Source organism: Leptonotus elevatus, chromosome 9, assembly GCF_054856555.1.
Source record: "Leptonotus elevatus isolate MCC_2025b chromosome 9, RoL_Lele_1.0, whole genome shotgun sequence".
NCBI lineage: Eukaryota > Metazoa > Chordata > Actinopteri > Syngnathiformes > Syngnathidae > Leptonotus > Leptonotus elevatus.
In genome coordinates, this window is record NC_141247.1 from 13,640,109 (window position 1) to 13,666,133 (window position 26,025).

A 26,025-nucleotide genomic window follows, 5' to 3' on the forward strand; every position below is an offset into this window, starting at 1 on the left:
ACCATTTCGGCCAGCACCGAGCCGCCCGTCTGGACCGGGTACAGGACCTGAGGGGCGTTGTCGTTCTGGTCCTGGATCACCATGCGAACGCTCACGTTGCTGCTGAGGGGAGGGGATCCTCCATCTTGTGCTCTTACACGAAAGTGGAACTCTTTCAGTTGCTCATAGTCAAAAGAACGAACTGCATGGATGACTCCACTTTCAGCACTAACTGACACATATGAGGAGACTGGCACTCCGTTAACTGAGGAGTCCTCCAGGATGTAAGAAAGACGAGCATTCTGGTTCCAGTCAGCATCACTGGCTTTTACAGTGAAGACAGAGAGACCTGGTGTGTTATTTTCAACAATGTAGGCCTCATATGAGCTCCTCTCAAAGACAGGCGCGTTGTCATTCACATCTGAGATGTGCAAGGTGAGAGTGACGCTGCTTGAAAGGGAGGGCACGCCCTCATCAGAGCACGTCACTGTTATATTGTACTCACGTGACCTCTCTCTGTCTAAGTCACCATCTGCTACAATACTGTAAAAACTACTTTTAGATTTTACTTTAAAAGGTATATTATCATCAATGACACAACTTACCCTACCATTTTCTTCAGAATCTGGATCATTTACACTCATCACTGCTATCACTGTGTTGGCAGGTAAATCCTCCTCCACTGAAGTGGACGATGAAATCATTTTAATAACAGGAGTATTGTCATTTATGTCACCCACATCTATAATCACTTTACTGGAATCAGATAGGCCGCCTCTGTCAACTGCCTCTATATCAATCTCATATTTTTGTGCCTTCTCATAATCTATAGGGCCTTTTAAGAGAAAATTTCCATCTTCAGTAATGTGAAATAATTTAGAAATGCTGCTCATGCTGTTTCCAATCATGTAGCTCACTTCTCCATTAGAGCCTTTGTCTGCATCGGAAGCACTCACTTTAGTAATGAGAGTTCCTGAGGGGGAATTTTCCTTTATGCTCGCTTTGTATACATTTTGTGTAAAAACAGGTGCATTATCATTAACATCTAACACTTGAATTTGAATGTGCATTGTCCCTGACCTCAGCGGCTCACCTCCATCTTGGGCCGTTAAGAGCAATGTTACAAATTCGTCTTTTTCTCTGTCTAAGGGCTTCTGTAAAATCATTTCCACTTTTTTACCTCCGTCAGACTGTCTGTGTAATTTCAGTATAAAATTATCATCAGGCCTAAGCGTGTAGCTCTGAAGCCCATTCAAACCTATGTCGGGGTCTATTGCTTTCTCTAACATGAATTTAGAGCCAACAACAGCCGACTCGCTGATCTCCAACACCCTACCTTGCTTTTCAAATACCGGGTCGTTGTCGTTAATATCCGTAATCTCAACAGTCACGGGTAATATTTCTATCGGCTGCTCCAACGCTATCTGAAAATGCAGCGCACAAGGCGTTGTCTGGCCACAAATAGCCTCGCGGTCGATCCTCTCTTTTATAACCAGCACTCCCTTTTCCTTGTCGAGCAGGACATAATCAGCGCTGTCCCCCGTGTGGATGCGAGCTTTGCCCGATTGTAAGCGTTTAACATCCAGTCCCACATCCTGTGCTATGTTACCGATGAAGGATCCCTTGGCCATCTCCTCGGGAATAGAATAGCTGACATGTCCGAGCACCGCAGCAAAGCAGAGCACGCAGACAAACAACAGCGCTTGCCGTCTCATTGTTCAACCAGATGCCGCCGCGAACCCTCAAACTGCAGTCCTATTTCGCCGTTTGCAACGCGAAAAAAAAAATACAGAAAAGTAAAAGCCAATGCAATGGAATATGCGATGAAAATATTCCAGGGTAATATTCCAAGTGTGTTATTCCATCTAGCATGAGCCGTGCGTTACGTTTGTATGTCCTCTCTCGAATGAGCAAGCAGAGGAGATGTGCTTGTATAAGTGTACAATTTAAAACATTTAAAGAAAGGGCAACAGCGGCCCATTGAGGTCATACCATGTAACAGCACATAGTATGGACAATTATTTTTTACAACACTTATTCTGAGCTCTCACTACAAAAGTTGAAACAAACATGAAAATAACCATATTATTGGTTGATAATATTATTTGTTAAAATATAACTGATTTTCATAGAGTAAATTATGATTACAAAACACTCAATGTATTCATTAATATAAACTAAAAAGCCAACATTGTATTAAAAGTGGAAAGAATAGCACTTTCCGGGTATTGAGTCGAGGGAAAAAAAGATGCGATTCTGTCGCTGTCCAGCATGCTAAAATAGCGACACTAAATGAAGGAGGCGAAAATGTGGCACTTAAAATTTTCTAACCTCAATAGGAGAGTCGGGTTCATCCAGGATGTTCTTTTCCCTGTGAAGCTTCTGCATGGTCCCCGTATAATTGGGGTCCATGACCAGCACATTGTGACTAGCAGCTCTGTCCAATTTACAGTCACTTTTTCTGGAGTCAGTGGTCCTGCACACCTCATAATTGTAGACGTGCGGAAGGGTCCCAGTCCCCAAAGTATCCGAGTACCGTGGCGGATAATATGGAATGACAGGCAGGTTGGAGTGGAATAGGACGCGAGACTGTCTCCACCTGTACACTTTGACTGATATGATAAGCAGCAAGCAGGTGATGAAGAGGAAGGAGACCACAGCCAGCGCCAGGACTAAGTAAAAAGTCAACTTTTCATTGTACTCCTTGTCGTGCATGTTAAAGTCAGTGAACTCTGACAGCACTTGAGGGAAGCTGTCCGCCACCGCCACGTTAACAATGACTGTCGCTGAACGAGAGGGCTGCCCGTTGTCCTCCACTACAACAGTCAGTCTTTGTTTGACAGCATCTTTATCAGTCACTTGGCGGACAGTTCTTATTTCTCCATTGTGGAGGCCCACTTCAAACAGCGCCCTGTCTGTGGCTTTGTGCACTTTATAGGAGAGCCAGGCGTTCTGCCCACAGTCCACATCCACGGCCACCACTTTAGTTACCAGATAGCCCACGTCTGCCGAACGAGGCACCATTTCGGCCAGCACCGAGCCGCCCGTCTGGACCGGGTACAGGACCTGAGGGGCGTTGTCGTTTTGGTCCTGGATCACCATGCGAACGCTCACGTTGCTGCTGAGGGGAGGGGAACCTCCATCTTGCGCTCTGACGCGGAAGTTGAACTCTTTCAGTTGCTCATAGTCAAACGAACGAATTGCATGGATGATTCCATTTTCACCACTAACTGACACATAAGAGGAGACTGGCACTCCGTTAACTGAGGAGTCCTCCAGGATGTAAGAAAGTCGAGCATTCTGGTTCCAGTCAGCATCACTGGCTTTTACAGTGAATACAGAGAGACCTGGTGTGTTGTTTTCAACAATGTAGACCTCATATGAGCTCCTCTCAAAGACAGGGTCGTTGTCATTCGTATCTGAGATGTGTAATGTGAGAGTGACGCTGCTAGAAAGGGAGGGCACGCCTTCATCAGAGCACATCACTGTGATATTATACTCAGGTGCAGATTCTCTATCCAAAGCCACTTCTGTTACTAAGCTATACAATCCATTTATTGTGTTTTCTATTTTAAATGGAATATCACGATTAATGTGACACTTCACCTCTCCATTGCTGCCAGAGTCAGGGTCACTAACACTCAACATAGTGACAACAGTATTCTCTGCAGAGTCCTCTGAAATGGAATCGGATTTAGAGAGTATTTTTATTTGAGGACTGTTGTCGTTTACATCAATGATATCAATCAAGATCTTACTTGAATCAGAAAGTCCGCCATTATCTAGAGCCTCAATATCTATTTGTAGTACTTTTGACTTCTCATAATCGATGTCACCAATTAAAGAAACATCCCCAGTTGCACTATTTATCTGAAATACGTCTGATAATCTCAGTTTGTTTTTTGATATGACATAAGATATTTGTCCATTTGAGCCGCTGTCTTTGTCTGAAGCACTAACAATTATTACACTAGTACCTTTAGGTGCATTTTCACTAATAGTTGCTTTGTATAAAGGCTTAGTAAACACAGGGGCGTTATCATTTGCATCTAACACATGAACAATAATCTGCATAGTTCCTGACCTGCGCGGTTGTCCACCATCAAAGGCTGTTAATAACAAGGACATTTTCGCCTGCTGCTCTCGATCAAGAGCCTTTTGCAAAACCATTTCCACCTTTTTATCTCCATCTGCTTGGTTTTCTAATTTTAGCTGAAAATTATTGGTTGGACTGAGCGAGTAGCTTTGCAGCCCATTTGTACCAATATCAGCATCGATGGCTTTCTCCAGCACAAATTTGGAGCCGATGATGGCCGACTCACTTATTTCAAAACGTTTGCTGCTGGATTCAAAACTCGGTACATTGTCGTTTATGTCTGTAATTTCAATAGTGATACGAAACAATTCCATGGGATTTTCTAGAATCATCTGCAAATGCAAAGCACAGAGCGTCGTCTCACCGCACAGCATCTCTCTGTCTATCCTCTCCTTCACAAGGAGGAGCCCTCTTTCTTTATCCAGCTCGATATATTCCGCATTGTCCCCAGAATGAATACGAGTTCTCCCGGATTTTAGCCTTTTCAGGTCCAAACCTAAATCTTGAGCCACGTTCGACACCAACGAGCCTTTCTCCATTTCCTCCGGGATCGAGTAGCTGACTTGTCCGAACGAAGAGGGGAAATATAGAAGCAACATAAACAACAATAGGCCTGCTTGATGCGCCATTGTCTTAAATCAATATTCCATCGGTGTTCTATATGCAATCGGTAAAATTCATGGGAAAAAATGAGCAAAAGAGAGAGCAGCCAACTGTCCACGTCCGCGGTTAGTGAGTACTGGCTCGAAAATGACTGCTTTATTGTCGAGAACGTCATTGTGTAAAAAGGAGGGACTGACTGAAGCCCTGTCATAGACTGCCACACTCTGGCCACAAGCGGCCTTTTCTCTTACACGCAAAACAAAACAAAAAAAACACAAAAAAAACCCCACCAGAAGCGGAAAAATATCTTATTTTCACATGCCCTTAAAATAATTCATATTTATTTAACATATTTGTGAATGTATAAAAAAATTATCAATCGAAATGCATGTTTGAGGTCGTTTAAATTGGAGGACATACAGCGGAATTCAACTGAAGGCCTATATCTTCCCATACAGCATTGTAGTAATAGCTGCTATTATTATTATTATTATTATTATTATTATTATTATTATTATTATTATTATTATTATTATTGGTATTATTATTATTGTTGTTATTATTATTAATAGCTGATTTTGTTGTTGTTTATGATTACAATAAGTAGGCTAATGGATGATTTAAGTCGTTTTCAACATGATAGTCTCAAAAACGTTACGAATACAATGCGTTGGAGGCAACTCTTATACACTAAAGGCAAACGTGTCAGATATCATTTATATGAATTGTTTTGTTATTTTGGTATTCATTAATTGTTATTAAACTACCTGTTAAGTAACATTGGATAAAATTTATATGAAAAAGATGTTACCAATATTGTTGTTGGGGGCACACGATTTTTAAGAATATACACATATATAACATGGCCAGTAGTGTTAGTTGAGACGCAGCACTTCCCTTAGCTGATCAACCACAGTATACTTTATATAAGGTCCATGTTAAATTGAGTCTGTTCAGCAATTGGAACAATTAAGTTGTTGTTGCTTAACAAAACAAACAAACAAAAAGTGTTTACTACAGATATGCAAATTATTTCAAATGACCATACTGAGAACCAAACTCTACAGGAGATTTAGGCTAATCCACTTTTTGTGATGTCCATATCATACAAATTCCTATTCCTAGTCTTTCCTATGACTTTATGACTTATGACTGATGTTAGCCATACAGAGACACAAATACACTAAAAAGCAACAAACATATGCAGAAGCTATATGTAAATTATACACAACTTTGAATAGCAATGCTATTAATATGCACCTTTTGTCATTTAAATATGGGATTGTCAAATTTGATACAGTATTGAATATTTTTTTTTAGGAATGATATTTAGAGGATTTTTTTTTTAATCAGAGCTGAATTTGTGACTTAGTATAGCCATTTTCAGCCATAGACAACTGAATTAAACACAATTATAAAACACCGCATGAGCTATTAACTTTTGGCACCCATCTGTCTCTGACCATAGTCCTGAATCATATCCGACATGTATTAACCACATTTTGCAAAATTAAAATGAGCAATTCTAACCTCAAGAGGAGAATCAGGTTCATCCAGGATGTTCTTTTGACTGTGTATCTTCTGCATGGTCCCTGTAGAACTGGGGTCCATGACAAGCACGTTGTGACTAGCAGCTCTGTTCAATTTACAGTCACTTTTTCTGGAGTCAGTAGTCCTGCACACCTCGTAATTGTACACATGCGGGAGAGTCCCAGTCCCCAAAGTATCCGAGTACCGTGGCGGATAATATGGAATGACAGGCAGGTTGGAGTGGTACAGGACGCGAGACTGTCTCCACCTGTACACTTTGACTGATATGATAAGCAGCAAGCAGGTGATGAAGAGGAAGGAGACCACAGCCAGCGCCAAGACTAAGTAAAAAGTCAGCTTGTCATTGTACTCCTTGTCGTGCATGCTAAAGTCAGTGAACTCTGACAGCACTTGAGGGAAGCTGTCCGCCACCGCCACGTTAACAATGACTGTAGCTGAACGAGAGGGCTGCCCGTTGTCCTCCACTACAACAGTCAGTCTTTGTTTGACAGCATCTTTATCAGTCACTTGGCGGACAGTTCTTATTTCTCCATTGTGGAGGCCCACTTCAAACAGCGCCCTGTCGGTGGCTTTGTGCACTTTATAGGAGAGCCAGGCGTTCTGCCCACAGTCCACATCCACGGCCACCACTTTAGTCACCAGATAGCCCACGTCTGCCGAACGAGGCACCATTTCGGCCAACACCGAGCTGCCCGTCTGGACCGGGTACAGAACCTGAGGACCGTTGTCGTTCTGATCCTGGATCACCATGCGGACGCTCACATTGCTGTTCAGGGGAGGGGATCCTCCATCTTGCGCTCTTACACGAAAGTGGAACTCTTTAAGTTGCTCATAGTCAAACGAACGAACTGCATGGATGACTCCATTTTCAGCACTAACAGACACATAAGAGGAGACTGGCACTCCATTAACAGAGGAGTCCTCCAGGATGTAAGAAAGACGAGCATTCTGGTTCCAGTCAGCATCACTGGCTTTTACAGTGAATACAGAAACACCTGGTGTGTTGTTTTCAACAATGTAGGCCTCATAGGAGCTCTTCTCAAAGACAGGAGCGTTGTCATTCACATCTGAGATTTGTAAGGTGAGAGTGACGCTGCTAGAGAGGGAGGGCACGCCTTCATCAGAGCACGTGACTGTGATATTATACTCAGATGCCCTCTCTCTGTCCAAATCACTGTCTGTCACTAAACTGTAGAAATTATTAGAAGTAATTTTTATGGCAAATGGAATATTTCCCACTATAGCACAATTGATCTGTCCATTAGCATCAGAATCAGGGTCACTGACACTCATTAGAGCTATCACAGTTCTGACGGGGGCATTTTCTGGCACGGAGCCAGATGATGAAATCATATTCACAACGGGGCTGTTGTCATTTACATCAATGACATCAATAATTATTTTGCTGGAATCTGACAGCCCCCCTTGATCAATAGCCTCTATGTCAATGTGATAATTTTTCTCTTTTTCATAATCTATCGGGCCATTCAAAATGACGTCACCCTCTTTATTAATGTGAAATAGCTTCGACACAGTATTCCCGATTACATACATCACTTCTCCGTTTGCTCCCTTATCTGCATCTGTTGCGCTGACTTTAGTAATGACTGTTTCTACAGCTGAGTTCTCAGTGATACTCGCTTTGTACACAGCCTTACTAAATACTGGCGCATTGTCATTTGCATCCAAAACAGTGACGTGAATCTGCATAGTTCCCGTTAGCTTTGGTTCTCCTCCGTCCTCGGCTGTCAAAACTAAAGATACGTGCTCTTGTTTTTCCCTGTCTAACGGCTTTTGTAAAATCATTTCGACCTTTTTGCTGCCATCCGACTGACTGTGCAGCTTCAGCATAAAATAGTCACTCGGCTTCAGGGTGTATGTCTGAAGACCATTCAGTCCTATATCAGCATCAAAAGCTTTCTCCAATACAAATTTAGAGCCCACGATTGTATATTCGCTAATTTCGAACTTCCTCTCCTCTTTTTGGAACAGCGGGGCATTATCATTTATATCCGTGATTTCCACCGTGATGGGGAATAATTCCAACGGATTTTCAAGTGTTATTTGGAAATGCAAGACGCAAGGCGTCGCCTGCTTGCAAAGCGACTCACGGTCTATTTTTTCTTTAATAAGGAGGACTCCTCGTTCCCTGTTCAACTCGATATGCTGAGCACTGTCTCCCGTGTAAATGCGAGCTTTGCCCGCCTTCAGCCTCTTGATGTCTAAACCTAAATCTCGGGCTATATTACCGATTAAAGATCCTTTCCCCATTTCTTCCGGAATGGAATAAGTGACCTGCCCTATCACGGAGCCGAGACAGTGGATGAACAATAACAGTACTTGCCGTCTCATTGTGTCCGAGCAGATTGCAGCGACACAAAAAGCACGATCCTATATCCCCTTTATGTAAAACGCAGTCCACTGGATGTAGAGCAAAAAAAAAAGGGGGGAAAATGGCTTTTAATCCAAATTTGGTAATATAGTTTAGATCCAGCGTGAAATATCTATTCACGATGCGGAGCTTCTACAACTGACGCTGTGTCTCGACAACTGCAGCAGGAGGAACTGTGACAAAAGCTTTAAAAAGACCAGCTGAAAAACATGAGGCAACAGCGTCCCGTAGAGTTCAAATTGGGCAAGTGCAGTCCAAAGAAGAAGAAAAAAAGAAGCATATATAGTGTAGCCTACTGTTGTGCAATTTTAATTGCATCTAAAGACAGAACAAACAGAACTCTCATAAAATGTATATGGGAATAAATATGAGTTCAATGTTAGCATATAATATAGAGATTTGGACATGTGACGTTCGAATTTAAATTTAAACTACAGATTCTAATGCAGACAAGAAACAGTGCAAATAGAAGCTAAAAAGGGAAGAGTGATTTCTAAATGAAGAGAGGTGGCCTCATTGTCACTGTCCATGGTGCTGGAAACTTGCACGCCCCTTCACACAGATGGTCATTTCTATCCCACAAAACACACCAAGAAACAACAAGAGGCAAGAGCAACCAAAAAAATCAAGAACACATATATCTTATTTATATTTTGAAATACTTATATTTTGATATTTATATTTTGAAATACTTATTGGTGGATTTAAAAGATTAAGAATGTTTCTATAGGCGTAGACCATAGGTGTCAAACTCCGGTCCTTGAGGGCGATAGTTCTGCAGGTTTTGGAGGTTTCCCTCTTCCAACACAAGCTGATTCCAATCAGCAGGATCGTTATCAGACTTATGCAGATTTTATATCAGCTGTGTTGGAGAATGGAAACATCCAAAACCTGCAGGACTGCGGAGTTTGACACCTATGGCGTAGACAACTAACCATCAAACAACAAGTTATGCTGATATCAATAGATTTGAGCTTTGTTGATACATTTTCATTTACCTTGCTCAGTGAAATAATGTGAGCATTGTGTCTGGAAGCTAGTTTACTATTTGTATAGATGTCCTTATTTAGGCATAAACAACCCCAAAGTGGTACTTAGATTAACCATATAAGAAATGTTATATGTGCTGAAGGTATATCATTGTTTTGAGATTAATTTTATAAAAGCAGGTGGGGGGTGCGAGAACAGTCTCAGATGTTGTCATCTACAAGCATGAAGTTCTATTTTTGACACATAACATTTTACTGCAGATTCAAACAAAGCACAAGTGACCAACCTGAAGAGGAGAGTCAGGTTCATCCAGGATGTTCTTTTCCCTGTGAAGCTTCTGCATGGTCCCCGTATAACTGGGGTCCATGACCAGCACATTGTGACTTTCAGTTCTGTCCAATTTACAGTCACTTTTTCTGGAGTCAGTGGTCCTGCACACCTCGTAATTGTACACATGCGGGAGAGTCCCAGTCCCCAAAGTATCCGAGTACCGTGGCGGATAATACGGAATGACAGGCAGGTTGGAGTGGTACAGGACGCGAGACTGTCTCCACCTGTACACTTTGACTGATATGATAAGCAGCAAGCAGGTGATGAAGAGGAAGGAGACCACAGCCAGCGCCAAGACTAAGTAAAAAGTCAGCTTGTCATTGTACTCCTTGTCGTGCATGCTAAAGTCAGTAAACTCTGACAGCACTTGAGGGAAGCTGTCCGCCACCGCCACGTTAACAATGACTGTAGCTGAACGAGAGGGCTGCCCGTTGTCCTCCACGACAACATTCAGTCTTTGTTTGACAGCATCTTTATCAGTCACTTGCCGGACAGTTCTTATTTCTCCATTGTGGAGGCCCACTTCAAACAGCGCCCTGTCTGTGGCTTTGTGCACTTTATAGGAGAGCCAGGCGTTCTGCCCACAGTCCACATCCACGGCCACCACTTTAGTCACCAGATAGCCCACGTCTGCCGAACGAGGCACCATTTCGGCCAACACCGAGCCGCCCGTCTGGACCGGGTACAAGATCTGAGGGCCGTTGTCGTTCTGGTCCTGGATCACCAAGCGAACGCTCACGTTGCTGCTGAGGGGAGGGGAGCCTCCATCTTGCGCTCTGACGCGGAAGTGGAACTCTTTCAGTTGCTCATAGTCAAACGAACGAACTGCATGGATGATTCCACTTTCAGCACTAACAGACACATAAGAGGAGACTGGCACTCCATTAACAGAGGAGTCCTCCAGGATGTAAGAAAGACGAGCATTCTGGTTCCAGTCAGCATCACTGGCTTTTACAGTGAATACAGAGACACCTGGTGTGTTGTTTTCAACAATGTAGGCCTCATATGAGCTCCTCTCAAAGACAGGCGCATTGTCATTTACATCTGAGATGTGCAAGGTGAGAGTGACTTTGCTAGAGAGGGAGGGCACGCCCTCATCAGAACACGTCACTGTGATATTATATTTTGAAGCAGATTCTCTATCCAAAGCCATTTCTGTTACTAAACTATAAAATCCATTCATTTTGTTTTCTATTTTAAATGGAATATCACGACTGATGTGACACTTCACTTCTCCATTGCTGCCAGAGTCAGGATCACTAACACTCAACATAGTGACAACAGTATTCTCTGCAGAGTCTTCTGAAATGGAATCTGACTTGGAAAGTATTTTTATTTGAGGACTGTTATCATTTACATCAATGACGTCAACAAGGATCTTACTTGAATCAGACAATCCGCCATTATCTACAGCTTCAATATCTATTTCTAATACTTTTGCTCTCTCATAATCAATGCCACCAGTTAAAACAACCTCCCCCGTTGCACTATTGATTTCAAATAAATCAGATAATCTGAGTTTATTTTTAGATATTAAGTAAGATATTTGTCCATTCGAACCACTGTCTTTGTCAAAAGCACTAACAGTTATTACACTGGTTCCTTTAGGTGAATTTTCACTAATTGTTGCCTTGTATAAAGGCTTAGTAAACACAGGGGCGTTATCATTTATATCTAACACAAGAACAGTAATCTGCATTGTTCCTGACCTGCGAGGTTGTCCGCCGTCAACGGCTGTTAATAGCAAAGAAATCTTTTCCTTCTGCTCACGATCGAGAGCCTTCTGCAATATCATCTCCACCTTTTTACGCCCGTCTGCCTGATTCGCCAATTTCAGCTGAAAATTATTGGTTGGACTGAGCGAGTAGCTTTGCAGCCCATTTGTACCAATATCAGCATCGATGGCTTTCTCCAGCACAAATTTGGAGCCGATGATGGCCGACTCACTTATTTCAAAACGTTTGCTGCTGGATTCAAAACTCGGTACATTGTCGTTTATGTCTGTAATTTCAATAGTGATACGAAACAATTCCATGGGATTTTCTAAAATCATCTGCAAATGCAAAGCACAGAGCGTCGTCTCACCGCACAGCATCTCTCTGTCTATCCTCTCCTTCACAAGGAGGAGCCCTCTTTCTTTATCCAGCTCGATATATTCCGCATTGTCCCCAGAATGAATGCGAGCTCTCCCAGATTTGAGCCTTTTCAGGTCCAAACCTAAATCTTGCGCCACGTTCGACACCAACGAGCCTTTCTCCATTTCCTCCGGGATCGAGTAGCTGACTTGTCCGATTGCGTTGGGGAAATATAGAAGTAACATGAACAACAATAGGCCTATTTGATGCGCCATTGTATTAAAACAATATTCTACTTGCGCTATGTTTTCCGTAAAATTCAAGGGGAAAAAAAGAGCAAAAGAGACAGCAGCCGTCAACGTCCGCGGTTAGTGAGCGCTGGCTGGAAAATGACTGTTATATTGTCGGGAACGTCATTGTGTAAAAAGGAGAGACTGACTGAAGCCTTGTCGTAGACTGCCACACTCTGGCCACAAACGGCCTTTTCTCTTACAGGCAAAAAAAATAATTAAAAAACAAAACAAAAACAACAACATGTCTTTAAAATAATTCGTATTTAGCATTTAACATATTCGCGAATGTATAACACATTTTATTAATCCAAATGCATATGCTTGAGGTCCTTTAAATTGGAGAATATGTTGCAACAAACAGCAATATAGAATTCAACTGAAGGTCTTTCTCCCCATTCAGTAGGCCTATTTAAGTCATATCCATTATTATTATTATTATTATTATTATTATTATTATTATTATTATTATTATTATTATTATTATTTAATAGCTGATTTTGTTATTGTTATTAATTATTACTAGAATTAGATGATTTAAGTAGTTCTCAACAATATAGTCACAAAAACGTTAAGAATAGAATGCGTTGTACTCTTATACATGAAAGTTAAAAGCGTAAGATAATTTTTTGGGGGAATTGTTCAGTTGTTTTGGTATTCATTCATTGTTATTAGACTTCCTATAAAGTTCCATTGGATGAAACTGATATGAAGCAGATGTTGCCAAAAATGTAGTTGGGTTGCATATTTGTAAGTTTTTAAAATATATTTACACTATATACAAATAAAACATGGCCAGTAGTGTTGTAAGACACAGCACTTCCCTTAGCTAATCAAAAGTATACCCTTTATACAATGTGTTAAATTGACTCTTTCGTTCAACAATTGCAACAATTAAGGTGTTGTTGCTTAACAAAAACAAACAAAAACTGTTTACTCAGATATTCAAATGACAAATTATTTCAAATAACCAAACTTTTGAGGAGCGTCAGGTTCATCCATTTTTTTGTGTCCACGTCAACAAATTCCATTCTATCCTAAGTCTTTCCTATGACTTTATGACTTATGAGTCATGACTGATGTTAGCCATAATGGCAAGAGCAAGTAAGAGACACATATACACTAAAAAGCAACAACCATATGCAGAAGCTATATGTAAATGATACACATCTTTAAATAGTGATGCTGGCAAAAAAAAAAAGAAGTTAATATGCACCTTTTGTCATTTAAAGATGGGATTGTTAAATTTGTGACAGTATTGAAAGATTTTTTTTAGGAATGATATTTAGAAGAATTATTTTGAATCACAGTTGAATTTGTGACTTCGTATAGCCATTTTAAGTTGCAGACAACTGAATTAAACGCAATTATAAAACACCACATGCGCTATTAAATGTTGGCAACTATCTGCCTCTGTCCATGGTCCTGAATCACATCCGGCATCTATTAACCACATTTTGCAAAATGAAAATTGGCAATTCTAACCTCAAGAGGAGAGTCAGGTTCATCCAGGATGTTCTTTTGACTGTGTATCTTCTGCATGGTCCCTGTAGAACTGGGGTCCATGACAAGCACGTTGTGACTAGCAGCTCTGTCCAATTTACAGTCACTTTTTCTGGAGTCAGTAGTCCTACACACCTCGTAATTGTACACATGCGGGAGAGTCCCAGTCCCCAAAGTATCCGAGTACCGTGGCGGATAATATGGAATGACAGGCAGGTTGGAGTGGTACAGGACGCGAGACTGTCTCCACCTGTACACTTTGACTGTTATGATAAGCAGCAAGCAGGTGATGAAGAGGAAGGAGACCACAGCCAGCGCCAAGACTAAGTAAAAAGTCAGCTTGTCATTGTACTCCTTGTCATGCATGCTAAAGTCAGTGAACTCTGACAGCACTTGAGGGAAGCTGTCCGCCACCGCCACGTTAACAATGACTGTAGCTGAACGAGAGGGCTGCCCGTTGTCCTCCACTACAACATTCAGTCTTTGTTTGACAGCATCTTTATCAGTCACTTGCCGGACAGTTCTTATTTCTCCATTGTGGAGGCCCACTTCAAACAGCGCCCTGTCTGTGGCTTTGTGCACTTTATAGGAGAGCCAGGCGTTCTGCCCACAGTCCACATCCACGGCCACCACTTTAGTCACCAGATAGCCCACGTCTGCCGAACGAGGCACCATTTCGGCCAACACCGAGCCGCCCGTCTGGACCGGGTACAAGATCTGAGGGCCGTTGTCGTTCTGGTCCTGGATCACCAAGCGAACGCTCACGTTGCTGCTGAGGGGAGGGGAGCCTCCATCTTGCGCTCTGACGCGGAAGTGGAACTCTTTTAGTTGCTCATAGTCAAAAGAACGAACTGCATGAATGATTCCACTTTCAGCACTAACAGACACATATGAGGAGACTGGCACTCCATTAACTGAGGAGTCCTCTAGGATGTAAGAAAGTCGAGCATTCTGGTTCCAGTCAGCATCACTGGCTTTTACAGTGAATACAGAGAGACCTGGTGTGTTGTTTTCAACAATATAGGCCTCATATGAGCTCCTCTCAAAGACAGGCGCGTTGTCATTCACGTCTGAGATGTGCAAGGTGAGAGTGACGCTGCTGGAGAGGGAGGGCACACCTTCATCAGAACACGTGACTGTGATATTATATTCAGATGCTTTCTCTCTGTCTAAATCACCGTCTGTAACCAAACTATAGAAATTACTCTCAGTCGACTTGAGAAGGAAGGGAATATTATGATTTGTTGTGCATTCCACTTTGCCATTTTCACCGTCATCTTGATCTTGAATGTTAATTATTGTTACGACAGTTTCACTTTTGACATCTTCCGATATGACATTTGTCTTAGACATGACGTTGATCATCGGGCTGTTATCATTCACATCCACAATGTCAACTATTACCTTGCAGCTGTCTGTCAGTCCGCCATCATCACTTGCACGCACATTAATTTGATAACTGCGAGATTTTTCGTAGTCTACATTTCCAGTTATAGTGACCTCACCACTGTCTTCATTTATACTAAACAAATGCCGCACTTCATCCATTTTGTGTCTGATCGAATATGTTATTTTCCCATTGGCTCCATGATCGGCATCAGAAGCGCTTACTACAGTCACGACGGTGCCTTTAGGTGTATTTTCTGCAACTGTGGCTTTGTAAACAGGCATTGTGAAAACGGGTGCGTTATCATTGACATCTAATACAGTGATGAGAATCTGCATCGTGCCTGACATCTGCGGCTCTCCTCCATCGACAGCCGTCAACACGAGACGCAAATGTTCCTTTTTCTCTCTATCAAGAGCTTGTTTCAAAACCATCTCAACACTGCGGGACCCGTCTGGTTGATTATGAAATTTTAACGCAAAATTTCCAGACGGTTCGAGGAGGTACGTTTGGAGACCGTTTATTCCTACATCAAGATCCACCGCCTGCTCTAAATCGAATTTCGATCCTATCACTGCAGATTCGCTTATTTTGAATTGAATGTCACCCTTCTCAAAGGTTGGGGCGTTGTCGTTGATGTCGACAACCTCCGCAATTATTTTGTAAAATTCGATCGGGCTCTCAAGAATAATCTGGAAGTGCAGCGCGCACGGCATCAACTGCGCACAAAGCGTCTCTCTGTCTATTCGCTCCTTGATGAGGAGGACGCCCCTGTCTTTATTCAACTCGATGTATTGCTTGCTATCACCAAAATAAACACGAGCACTGCGTGACTTCAATCTTTCCACGCCAATACTCAAATCCTCGGCTATATTTCCCACTAGGGAACCGACGTGCATTTCCTCATCAATAGAATAGTTAATTTGTCCGAATGTCGCGCTGATGTACAGCAGCGAGGTGAAAAGCGCTACTTGCCGTCTCATTGTTCTCATTGCCTTCACGTTCCACACAGAAAAACGCAACCGGGCAACATAAATCCAACCAAAAAAATAATAAATCCAAGAGATGAGAAAATCAGGGCTAAAAAAATCATCTAAAAAGTCACAAAATAGTCCCAAGAAGATATATGGTCCAGTCCAGCCTGACTCTCGGGTGATGTGTGTGTGTTTTTCTGTGTTACTGCATATTAAGACAGGAAGCAGAGTGACGAAATAAGGCACATCATGGACAATAGCGTCCCTGTGAGTTCAAAATGGAAACTGCAGGAGCAGTGGCAACAATGTCATTATGACATGTTAAACTTAATAGAAAATGTTTTAAAAAATTACAATAGGTTAGATGTCATGTATTGTACTCCAACATATATTATTTTTTAGAGTTCCTAGTATTTAAACGAGTGCCCTAATATTAAGGCAAACCATGAGCGGTGTTTTTTCAAAATATATAAAAATGTTATGTCAATTGTCATGTGATAATTTCACTGAGTGTTATTTCCTCTTAAGGTTAAAGACTGTAGAAACATATACCTAAACGTAATTAGTGTAAATGTTAACTATTTGTCTCTATTTGTGGTCCAAAAACACTGAAAGTAAAACACCTGTAAGTTAATGTTGGTACATTCACATTCAAATTTAGTTACTGGCATGTAGAGTAATCGAACGCTGACACAATTGTGCATGACTTAACTGAGAAACATTTCAAGTGACAAACCTCAAGGGGAGAGTCAGGGTCATCTAGGATGAACTTTTCATTGTGTCTCTTCTGCATGGTCCCTGAAGAACTGTTGTCCATGACCAGCACGTTGTGACTTGCAGCTCTGTCCAATTTACAGTCACTTTTTCTGGAGTCAGTAGTCCTGCACACCTCATAATTGTACACGTGCGGGAGGGTCGCAGTTCCCAAAGTATCCGAATACCGTGGCGGATAATAAGGAATGGCAGGCAGGTTGGAGTGGTACAGGACGCGAGATTGTCTCCACCTGTACACTTTGACTGATATGATAAGCAGCAAGCAGGTGATGAAGAGGAAGGAGACCACAGCCAGCGCCAAGACTAAGTAAAAAGTAAGCTTGTCATTGTACTCCTTGTCATGCATGCTAAAGTCAGTGAACTCTGACAGCACTTGTGGGAAACTGTCCGCCACCGCCACGTTAACAATGACTGTCGCTGAACGAGAGGGCTGCCCGTTGTCCTCCACTACAACAGTCAGTCTTTGTTTGACAGCATCTTTATCAGTCACTTGGCGGACAGTTCTTATTTCTCCATTGTGGAGGCCCACTTCAAACAGCGCCCTGTCTGTGGATTTGTGCACTTTATAGGAGAGCCAGGCGTTCTGCCCACAGTCCACATCCACGGCCACCACTTTAGTCACCAGATAGCCCACATCTGCTGAACGAGGGACCATTTCGGCCAGCACAGAGCCGCCCGTCTGGACCGGGTACAGAACCTGAGGACCGTTGTCGTTCTGATCCTGGATCACCATGCGGACGCTCACATTGCTGTTCAGGGGAGGGGATCCTCCATCTTGTGCTCTTACACGAAAGTGGAACTCTTTAAGTTGCTCATAGTCAAACGAGCGAATTGCATGGATGACTCCACTTTCAGCACTAACTGACACATATGAGGAGACTGGCACTCCATTAACAGAGGAGTCCTCCAGGATGTAAGAAAGACGAGCATTCTGGTTCCAGTCAGCATCAATGGCTTTTACAGTGAATACAGAGACACCTGGTGTGTTGTTTTCAACAATGTAGGCCTCATATGAGCTCTTCTCAAAGACAGGCGTGTTGTCATTCACATCTGAGATGTGTAAGGTGAGAGTGACGCTGCTAGAGAGGGAGGGCACACCCTCATCAGAGCACGTGACTGTGATATTATACTCAGAAGCCCTCTCTCTGTCCAAATCACTGTCTGTCACTAAACTGTAGAAATTATTAGAAGTAATTTTTATGGCAAATGGAATATTTTCCCCTATAGCGCAATTGACCTGACCATTAGCATCAGAATCAGGGTCACTGACACTCATTAAAGCTATCACAGTTCTGATGGGGGCATCTTCTGGCACGGAGCCAGATGATGAAATCATATTCACAATGGGGCTGTTGTCATTTACATCAATGACATCAATAATTATTTTGCTGGAATCCGACAGCCCCCCTTGATCAATAGCCTCTATGTCAATGTGATAATTTTTCTCTTTTTCATAATCTACTGGGCCATTCAAGATGACGTCACCCTCTTTATTAATGTGAAATAGGTTCGACACAGTATTCCCTATTACATACATCACTTCTCCGTTTGCTCCCTTATCTGCATCTGTTGCACTCACTTTAGTAATGAGTGTTCCTTCAGCGGAGTTCTCAGTGATGCTCGCTTTGTACACAGCCTTACTAAATACTGGCGCATTGTCATTTGCATCCAAAACAGTGACGTGAATCTGCATAGTTCCCGTTAGCTTTGGTTCTCCTCCGTCCTCGGCTGTCAAAACTAAAGATACGTGCTCTTGTTTTTCCCTGTCTAACGGCTTTTGTAAAATCATTTCGACCTTTTTGCTGCCATCTGACTGACTGTGCAGTTTGAGCACAAAACTGTTGCTCGGCTTCAAGGTGTATATTTGAAGGCCATTCTGTCCTATATCAGCATCAAATGCTTTTTCCAGCATGAATTTTGAGCCCACAACGGCGCTTTCGCTGATTTCAAATTTCCTCTCTTCTTTTGGGAATACTGGCACATTATCATTAATATCCGTGATTTCCACCGTGATGGGGAATAATTCCAACGGATTTTCAAGTGTTATTTGGAAATGCAAGGCGCAAGGCGTCGCCTGCTTGCAAAGCGACTCACGGTCTATTTTTTCTTTAATAAGGAGGACTCCTCGTTCCCTGTTCAGCTCGATATACTGAGCGCTGTCTCCCGTGTAAATGCGAGCTTTGCCCGCCTTCAGCCTCTTGATGTCTAAACCTAAATCTCGGACTATATTACCGATTAAAGATCCTTTCCCCATTTCCTCCGGAATGGAATAAGTGACTTGCCCTATCACGGAGCCGAGACAGTGGATGAACAATAACAGTACTTGCCGTCTCATTGTGTCCGAGCAGATTGCAGCGACACAAAAAGCACGATCCTATATCCCCTTTATGTAACGCAGTCCACCGGATGTAGAGCAAAAAAAAAAAAAGGGGGAAAAATTGCTTTTAATCCAAATTTGTTAATATAATTTAGATCCAGTGTGAAATATCTATTCACGATGCGGAGCTTCGACAACTGACGCTGTGTCTCGACAACTGCAGCAGAAGGAACTGTGACAAAAGCTTTAAAAAGACCAGCTGAACAACATGAGGCAATAGCGTCCCGTAGAGTTCAAATTGTGCAAGTGCAGTCCAAAAAAAAAAACATTTATATTGTAGCCTACTGTTGTGCAATTTTAATTGCATCTAAAGACAGAACAAACAGAAATCTCATAAAATGTATATGGAATAAATATTAGTTCAATGTAAGCATATAAAATAGATATTTAGTCCTGTGACGTTCGAATTTAAATTTAAACTACATATTCTAATGCAGACAAGAAACAGTGCAAATAGACGCAGAAAAGGAAAGAGTGATTTCTAAATGAAGAGCGGTGGCCTCATTGTCACTGTCCATGGTGCTGGACACTTGCACGCCCCTTCACACATATGGTAATTTCTATCCCACAAAACACATCAAGAAACAACAAGAGGCAAGAGCAACAAAAAATAATCAAGAAAACATATATCTTATTTATATTTTGAAATACTTATATTTTGATATTTATATTTCGAAATAATTATTGGTGGATTGAAAATATTAAGAATGTTTCTATTAAAGGCATTGACAACTAACCATTAAACAACGAGTTATGCTGATATCAATAGATTTGAACTTTGTTGATACATTTTCATTTACCTTGCTCAGTGAAATAATGTGAGCATTGTGTCTGGAAGCTAGTTTAACAATTGTATAGATGTCCTCATTTGGAAATAAACAACCCCAAAATGGTACTGAGATTAACCATATAAGAAATGTTATATGTGCTGAAGGTATATCATTGTTTTGAGATTAATTTTATAAAAGCAGGTGGGGGGTGCGAGAACAGTCTCAGAGGTTGTCATCTACAAGCATGAAGTTCTGTTTTTGACACGTAACATTTTTCTGCAGATTCAAACAAAGCACAAGTGACCAACCTGAAGAGGTGAGTCAGGTTCATCCAGGATGTTCTTTTCCATGTGAAGCTTCTGCATGGTCCCCGTATAACTGGGGTCCATGACCAGCACATTGTGACTTTCAGTTCTGTCCAATTTACAGTCACTTTTTCTGGAGTCAGTGGTCCTGCACACCTCATAATTGTAGACATGTGGGAGGGTCCCAGTCCCCAAAGTATCCGAGTACCGCGGCGGATAATATGGAATGACAGGCAGGTTGGAGTGGTACAGGACGCGAGACTGTCTCCACCTGTACACTTTGACTGATATTATAAGCAGCAAGCAGGTGATGAAGAGGAAGGAGACCACAGCCAGCGCCAAGACTAAGTAAAAAGTCAGCTTGTCATTGTACTCCTTGTCGTGCATGCTAAAGTCAGTGAACTCTGACAGCACTTGAGGGAAGCTGTCCGCCACCGCCACGTTAACAATGACTGTCGCTGAACGAGAGGGCTGCCCGTTGTCCTCCACTACAACAGTCAGTCTTTGTTTGACAGCATCTTTATCAGTCACTTGACGGACAGTTCTTATTTCTCCATTGTGGAGGCCCACTTCAAACAGCGCCCTGTCTGTGGCTTTGTGCACTTTATAGGAGAGCCAGGCGTTCTGCCCACAGTCCACATCCACGGCCACCACTTTAGTCACCAGATAGCCCACGTCTGCCGAACGAGGCACCATTTCAGCCAGTACCGAGCCGCCCGTCTGGACCGGGTACAGCACCTGAGGGACGTTGTCGTTCTGGTCCTGGATCACCATGTGAACGCTCACGTTACTGCTGAGGGGAGGAGAGCCTCCATCTTGTGCTCTGACACGAAAGTGGAACTCTTTCAGTTGCTCATAGTCAAACGAACGAACTGCATGAATGATTCCACTTTCAGCACTAACAGACACATATGAGGAGACTGGCACTCCATTAACAGAGGAGTCTTCCAGGATGTAAGAAAGACGAGCATTCTGGTTCCAGTCAGCATCACTGGCTTTTACAGTGAATACAGAGACACCTGGTGTGTTGTTTTCAACAATGTAGGCCTCATATGAGCTCTTCTCAAAGACAGGCTCGTTGTCATTCACATCTGAGATGTGTAAGGTGAGAGTGACGCTGCTGGAGAGAGAAGGCACGCCCTCATCAGAGCACGTCACTGTGATATTATATTTAGAAGCAGATTCTCTATCCAAAGCCATTTCTGTTACTAAACTATAAAATCCATTTATTTTGTTTTCTATTTTAAATGGAATATCACGACTGAGGTGACACTTCACTTCTCCATTGCTGCCAGAGTCCGGGTCACTAACACTCAACATAGTGACAACAGTATTGTCTGCAGAGTCCTCTGAAATGGAATCTGACTTGGAGAGTATTTTCATTTGTGGACTGTTGTCATTTACATCAATGACATCAACAATTATTTTACTTGAATCAGACAGTCCTCCGTTATCTACAGCTTCAATGTCTATTTGTAATACTTTGGATTTTTCATAATCAATATCACCAGTTAAAACAACCTCCCCAGTTGCACTATTTATCTCAAAAAGGTCCGATATCATGAGTGTGCTTTTTGAAATGACATACGATATTTGTCCATGCGAACCACTGTCTTTGTCCGAAGCACTAACAGTTATCACACTGGTTCCTTTCGGTGCATTTTCACCAATAGTTGTCTTGTATAAAGGCTTAGTAAACACAGGGGCGTTATCATTTGCATCTAAGACATGAACAATAATCTGCATTGTTCCTGACCTGTGCTGCTGTCCACCATCAAGTGCTGTTAATAACAAAGAAATCTTCTCCTGCTGCTCTCTATCTAGAGCTTTCTGTAATATCATCTCCACTTTTTTATGCCCGTCTGCTTGATTTTCTAATTTCAATTGAAAATTATTGGTTGGACTGAGCGAGTAGCTTTGCAGCCCATTTGTACCAATATCAGCATCGATGGCCTTCTCAAGCACAAATTTGGAGCCGATGATGGCCGACTCACTTATTTCAAAACGTTTGCTGCCAGATGCAAAGCGTGGGGCATTGTCGTTTATGTCTGTAATTTCAATAGTGATACGAAACAATTCCATGGGATTTTCTAGAATCATCTGCAAATGCAAAGCACAGAGCGTCGTCTCACCGCACAGCGTCTCTCTGTCTATCCTCTCTTTCACAAGGAGGAGCCCGCTTTCTTTATCCAGCTCGATATATTCCGCACTGCCCCCAGAATGAATGCGAGCTCGCCCAGATTTTAGCCGATTAAGGTCCAAACCTAAATCCTGCGCCACATTCGACACCAACGAGCCTTTCTCCATTTCCTCCGGGATCGAGTAGCTGACTTGTCCGAACACGGAGGGGGAAGAAAGAACCAAGATGAAAAACAGGAGGCCCAGTTGAAGGCAAAACATATTTTCAAATAAATATTCCACCGATTTTACAAATGTATGCAGGCTATAGGAGTAAAATAATCCGTAAAATCCCAGTGCGGAAAATATAATAAAGAGAGAGAACCGCCTTCCACGTCCACGGTTAGCGAGTCTACTGGCTTGAAATGAATGCTTTTTGTGTCGAGAACGTCATTGTGTAAAAAGGAGGGACTGACTGAAGCCCTGTCGTAGACTGCCACACTCTGGCCACAAGCGGCCTTTTCTGTTCTGCACCCAACAATAAAGGCTTGCATCCACTACTTGGAAAATACGCCAATATTGTCCTGAAAATGAATAATTGAAACAAAGTATCATACAAATAGTTCAAATACTATAGTAAAATATTTTTTTCCTGAATAACGCCGATGTGATTTTTGTTTGTTTGTTTGTTTGTTAGTTTAAACGCATGTATCCACACGCAGACTATACGGAACCTTTCCATAACACAAGCAACAAATACACAATACTATTCGTTTCGAACCGTTTTTAGGCTAAATTACAATTGACCAAAACAGCAAATTTTGCTTTAAGTTTAGCCATTAAACGTCTATTTAATTTATAATATGTCTATATTGCTCTTTTTTTTTTTGCATTGTCACAGATTAGGGTATATAATTCAGAATCCAACTAAACTGACACCACACAAAATATTATTATTATTATTATTATTATTATTATTGTGGCATTACGACTAGCAGATTCAATTACATTTTAACACATATTTTGATTAATCTATAGATAGTATGTAACTTTTACCCGGTTTTTTTTTGCATTTAATGTGCTTGGATTTTGTAAATAAACTCAATTAGTACAGAAGCTACATTATTATTATTATTATTATTATTTTTATTATTATTATTACAGCATTACATCATTACAGCATTACAGCATCACAGCATTACAAATAGCAGATTGGATTACATTTTAACACATACTTTGATTAATGTATTATTCGTTTAACTTTTACCCACCATCTTTTGCATTTAGTGTAATTGGATGTCATAAATAAAATCAGCCAGTACAGAGGCTACATTATTATTATTATTCTTTTATTATTATTGTTGTTGTTGTTGTTTGGGGAGTTTTTTTTTGGAGGGGTGGGGGGGGGGGGGGAATAACAATGATTACTACTACAAAAAAAAAGATTAAACAGAACAGGGGATGAATGTTAATAATTGTGGAGATATATATTATATAAAAAATAAAATAATAAGAAAAAAACATCTCTACACTAATGGAAATTATTTGAGGTAACCAACCTCGAGAGGCGAGTCAGGTTCATCCAGGATGTTGTTTTGCCTGTGTAACTTCTGCATGGTCCCTGTAGAACTGGGGTCCATGACCAGCACGTTGTGACTTGCAGCTCTGTCCAATTTACAGTCACTTTTTCTGGAGTCAGTGGTCCTGCACACCTCATAATTGTAGACGTGTGGGAGGGTCCCAGTCCCCAAAGTATCCGAGTACCGTGGAGGATAATACGGAATGACAGGCAGGTTGGAGTGGTACAGGACGCGAGACTGTCTCCACCTGTACACTTTGACTGATATGATAAGCAGCAAGCAGGTGATGAAGAGGAAGGAGACCACAGCCAGCGCCAAGACTAAGTAAAAAGTCAGCTTGTCATTGTACTCCTTGTCGTGCATGCTAAAGTCAGTAAACTCTGACAGCACTTGAGGGAAGCTGTCTGCCACCGCCACGTTAACAATCACTGTAGCTGAACGAGAGGGCTGCCCGTTGTCCTCCACTACAACTGTCAGTCTTTGTTTGACAGCATCTTTATCAGTCACCTGCCGGACAGTTCTTATTTCTCCATTGTGGAGGCCCACTTCAAACAGCGCCCTGTCGGTGGCTTTGTGCACTTTATAGGAGAGCCAGGCGTTCTGCCCACAGTCCACATCCACGGCCACCACTTTAGTCACCAGATAGCCCACGTCTGCCGAACGAGGCACCATTTCGGCCAGCACCGAGCTGCCCGTCTGGACCGGGTACAGGACCTGAGGGGCGTTGTCGTTCTGGTCCTGGATCACCATGCGAACACTCACGTTGCTACTGAGGGGAGGGGAGCCTCCATCTTGCGCTCTTACACGAAAGTGGAACTCTTTCAGTTGCTCATAGTCAAACGAGCGAACTGCATGGATGATTCCATTTTCAGCACTAACAGACACATAAGAGGAGACTGGCACTCCATTAACAGAGGAGTCCTCCAGGATGTAAGAAAGACGAGCATTCTGGTTCCAGTCAGCATCACTGGCTTTTACAGTGAATACAGAGACACCCGGTGTGTTGTTTTCTACAATGTAAGCCTCATATGAGCTCCTCTCAAAGACAGGTGCGTTGTCATTCACATCTGAGATGTGTAAAGTGAGAGTGATACTGCTGGAGAGTGAGGGCACGCCCTCATCAGAGCACGTCACTGTAATATTATACTCATGTGACCTCTCTCTATCCAACTCAACCTCTGTAACTAAAGTATAAAATCCATTTAATGATGCTTGTATCTTAAAGGGAGTATTATCATGTTTGAAACACTCGATTTTCCCGTTATTTTCAGAATCTGGATCACTCACACTTAACATTGCTATAACTGTATCAGGAGGCGAGTCTTCTAAAATTGTGTCAGATTTAGAAACAATATTAATGTGAGGGCTGTTGTCATTCATATCAATGACGTCAACCACCACTTTTGTAGAATCAGACAGCCCTCCCGTTCCGACCACCTCCACATCCATTTGATAGGAAGTTGCCTTTTCATAATCTATGTCACCTGACAGGGTGATCACACCAGTTTGCTGGTGAATATTAAAAATATCAGACAGGAGGCGTTTGCTGGGAGATATCAAATATGACATTTCACCATTCGACCCGATGTCTTTATCAGAAGCACTCACAGTTGTCACGCTGGTGCCCTTGGGTGCATTTTCATTTATTTTTGCTTTATAAATACGTTTTTCAAATGTAGGGGCGTTGTCATTTGCATCCAACACATTAACAAATATCTGCATAGTGCCTGACAGCTGCAGCTCGCCTCCGTCAGTAGCAGTTAATAAAAGCCTTATATAATCCTGCTTTTCACGATCGAGCGGCTTTTGTAGCACCATTTCTACTTTTTTACCGCCATCAGCCTCATTCTCCAATTTTAATGCAAAATTATCAGCGGGAGTGAGTATGTATTGTTGTAAGCCATTCATTCCTATGTCTAAATCGATCGCTT

The 26,025-nt window shown here is 42.1% G+C and overlaps 1 protein-coding gene and 1 pseudogene across 40 annotated transcripts in view; both read right to left on the reverse strand.

Annotated features, from left to right (window-relative positions):
* Window positions 1–26,025, reverse strand: part of LOC147168452 (protocadherin gamma-A11-like) — a 284,949-nt gene that overhangs the window by 61,873 nt on the left and 197,051 nt on the right. The gene's annotated exons all lie outside the window — the stretch shown is intronic.
* LOC147168456 (protocadherin gamma-A11-like) overlaps window positions 1–26,025 on the reverse strand; it is a 164,900-nt pseudogene that overhangs the window by 11,374 nt on the left and 127,501 nt on the right. The window lies entirely within an intron of this gene.